The sequence below is a fragment of the Nerophis ophidion genome, linkage group LG04 (genome assembly GCF_033978795.1).
Source record: "Nerophis ophidion isolate RoL-2023_Sa linkage group LG04, RoL_Noph_v1.0, whole genome shotgun sequence".
NCBI classification, from domain to species: domain Eukaryota; kingdom Metazoa; phylum Chordata; class Actinopteri; order Syngnathiformes; family Syngnathidae; genus Nerophis; species Nerophis ophidion.
The window spans coordinates 5,633,719-5,637,990 of record NC_084614.1 but is presented as its reverse complement, the minus strand read 5'-3'; positions in this window follow the sequence as shown (position 1 = coordinate 5,637,990).

Here is a 4,272-nt window from a genome sequence, read left to right as displayed (position 1 = left end):
GGAACACTTCAGAAAACCACTGTCACTAAATACAGTTGGTCACTACATCTGTAAGTGCAAGTTAAAGCTCTACTATGCAAAACGAAAGCCATTTATCAACAACATCCAGAAACGCCGCCGGCTTCTCTGGGCCTGAGATCATCTAAAATGGACTGATGCAAAATGGAACAGTGTTCTGTTGTCCGACGAGTCCACATTTCAAATTGTTTTTGGAAATAATCAACATCGTTTCATCCGGACCAAAGGGGAAGCGAACCATCCAGACTGTTATCGACGCAAAGTTGAAAGCCAGCATGTGTGATGGTATGGGGGTGCATTAGTGCCCAAGGCATGGGTAACTTACACACCATTAATGCTGAAAGGTACATACAGCTTTTGGAACAACATATGCTGCCATCTAAGCACCGTCTTTTTCATGGACGCCCCTGCTTATTTCAGCACGTGTTACAACAGCGTGGCTTCATGAAAAAAAAAGTGCGGATACTTTCCTGGCCCGCCTGCAGTCCAGACCTGTCTCCCATGGAAAATGTGTGGCGCATTATGAAGCGTAAAATACCAATTGTTGACTAATGTGCATCGTCCCATGTCACAAAGATGTAACAAAATATAGCAAACGGCGACTTCCTTTCAGGAGTTTTACAATACAAATTTTTTTTTTTTTACATCTAAAGGACAAAAGTTTGTTGTTGGTCATGTTTAAATGTATTTCACTTTAGGGCTCACCTTTTCCAAGTGCATTTGAAACTTGCAGGGTGAACCAAATGTAGTCAGCCCGGGGGGAGAATGGAGAGGGGAACCTGTACGGAGCTGGAACAAAATGTCCAAAACCAAACATCTTCACTCCTCTCAAAGACAGGCTCTGAAAATGCAAAAAAAAAAAACAAAAAAAAACACAAACACACATGCTGGGAATGTGCTGAGAGGGGCTTTTAGTGCCTTGTCATTTAAAAGCATCCCTCCCTTTCCTTTTACAGCTGCTGTATATTTGACTGTGTGTGTGTTTAACTGCAGCATTCCTGCAGGCGGGGTGGAACCCAGGTGACGGAGCTGCAGGAACAAAGCAGGCAGGTGAGTGAGACTCGTCATTAGTCAGCCAATTAGAGAGCGGCTCCGACGTTTTCACCTGGCCGTGGCCTCTTGGGTCCCACAAACTTCTATTTTTCTTCTTTTTTTTTTCCTCAGCCACCCTCTGAAAATGAAAGACAAGAATAAAAAGGTTACGACACAAAAGTTGACAAGTGGGCTGTTTTGTTTTGAAGACCATATTAGAAGTAATTCAAGACCATTTCCTCCTCCATACGGACAAAAAGTGCAAAGACGTAAAACCAGGATGAATTATAACTCTCCATAATTGAAAAACATGTTCGCAAACATCATAACAAACATTTTTCAATGTTTTCTTGCAAAAAGTGCATTCCAGCTCTTTGGCTAGACTCACTAAGTGACTCCTCAGATTTATAACCAAATTATGTGTAAAAAAATACATAAAATATAACCCATTTATAGTATTTATATGGCTTTAGTTTTGGATGGGCATATGATGCGGTCTAACAAGTCAAATTTAAGGCCTTTTAAGACACTGAAGACCGTATGGAAAATAATTCAAGACCATTTTCACATCCATACGGACAAAAAGTGCAAAGACATGAAACCAGAATGAATTATCACTCTGTATAATTGAAAAATATGTTAGCAAACATCATAACAGATGTTTTTCAGTGTTTTCTTGCCGAAAGTGCAGTGATGGGCATTCCAAGTCTTTGTGGAGAGCCGTCTATATTGGCCGACTCATTAATTGACTACTCAAAATGTTTGTTACTTACATTTATTACCAAATTATGTGTCAAAAAATACATTACATATAACCTATCTATAGAATTTATATGGCTTTAGTTTAGGATGGGTATAAGACGCGGTCTAACAAGTCAAATTTAAGACCTTTTAAGACTCTTTGAAGACCATATTAAAAATAATTCAAGACCATTTTCACATCCATACGGACAAAAAGTGCAAAGACGTGAAACCAGAATGAATTATGACTCTGTATAATTGAAAAATACGTTAGCAAACATCATAACAGATGTTTTTCAGTGTTATCTTGCAGAAAGTGCAGTGATGGGCATTCCAAGTCTTTGTGGAGAGCCGTCTATATTGGCTGACTCACTAATTGACTCCTCAAAATTGTTGTTACTTAGATTTATTACCAAATTATGTGTCCAAAAATACATAACATATAGCCTATCTATAGAATTTATATGGCTTTAGTTTGGAATGGGCATAAGACGGGGTCTAACAAGTCAAATTTAAGACCTTTTAAGACTCTTTGAAGACCATATTAAACATAATTCCAGACCATTTTCACATCCATACGGACAAAAAGTGCAAAGACGTGAAACCAGAATGAATTATGACTCTGTATAATTGAAAAATATGTTAGCAAACATCATAACAGATGTTTTTCAGTGTTTTCTTGCAGAAAGTGCAGTGATGGGCATTCCAAGTCTTTGTGGAGAGCCGTCTGTATTGGCCGACTCACTAATTGACTCCTGAAAATGTTAGTTACTTAGATTTATTACCAAATTATGTGTCAAAAAATACATTACATATAACCTATCTATAGAATTTATATGGCTTTAGTTTGGGATGGGTATAAGACGCGGTCTAACAAGTCAAATTTAAGACCTTTTAAGACTCTTTGAAGACCATATTAAAAATAATTCAAGACCATTTTCACATCCATACGGACAAAAAGTGCAAAGACATGAAACCAGAATGAAGTATGACTGTATAATTTAAAAATATTTTAGCAAACATCATAACAGATGTTTTTCAGTGTTTTCTTGCAGAAAGTGCAGTGATGGGCATTCCAAGTCTTTGTGGCGAGCCGTCTATATTGGCCGCCACTAATTGACTCCTGAAAATTTTTGTTACTTGGATTTATTACCAAATTATGTGTCAAAAAATACGTAACATATAACCTATCGATAGTATTTATATGGCTTTAGTTTGGGATGGGCATAAGACGGGGTCTAACAAGTCAAATTTAAGGACTTTTAAGACACTGAAGACCGTGTGGAAAATAATTCAAGACCATTTTCACATCCATACGGACAAAAAGTGCAAAGACGTGAAACCAGAATGAATTATGACTCTGTATAATTGAAAAATACGTTAGCAAACATCATATCAGATGTTTTTCAGTGTTTTCTTGCCGAAAGTGCAGTGATGGGCATTCCAAGTCTTTGTGGAGAGCCGTCTATATTGGCCGACTCACTAATTGACTCCTGAAAATTTTTGGTACTTAGATTTACTACCAAATTATGTGTCAAAAGGTACACAACATATAACCTATCTATAGTATTTATATGGCTTTAGTTTGGGATGGGCATAAGACGGGGTCTAACAAGTCAAATCTTTGAAGACCATTTTCACATCCATACGGACAAAAAGTGCAAAGACGTAAAACCAGAATGAAAACTAACTGAAACATGCTTGCAAACATCATAACAGAGGTTTTTCAGATTTGCCACATGAGTGTTTTCTTGCAAAAAGTAATGGGCATTCCAGCACTTTTTTTGAGAGCCGGTTGTTTTGGCTCCTCAGATTTTTTGTTACTTAGATTAATTTTTTTTCTTTCCAAATTATGTTTGAAAAATAAATATATATATATGTATATATATATATATATATATATATATATATATATATATGTATATATATATATATATATATATATATATATATATATACATACATACATATATATACAATAATATTTATATGGCTTTAGTAACAAACTCAACACAATTTAAAGGCCTACTAAAACCCATTACTACCAACCACGCAGTCTGATAGTTTATACATCAATGATAAAATATTAACATTGTAACACATGCCAATACGGCCTTTTTAGTTTACTAAATTGCAATTTTAAATTTCCCGCGAAGTGTCCTGTTGAAAACGTCCCGGAATGCTGACGTTTACGCGTGACGTCACGGACTGTCAGGAAATATTAGCGCTGCGCACACACACACAGCTAAAAGTCGTCTGCTTTAACCGCATAATTACACAGTATTTTGGACATCTGTGTTGCTGAATCTTTTGCAATTTGTTCAATTAATAATGGAAAAGTCAAAGTAGAAAGATGGAGTTGGGAAGCATTAGCCTTTAGCCACACAAACACACGGTGATTCCTTGTTTAAAAATTCCCGGAGGTGAAACTTCACTATGGATCAGAGCGCTCAAGCGAACATGGATCCTGACCACTTGTCA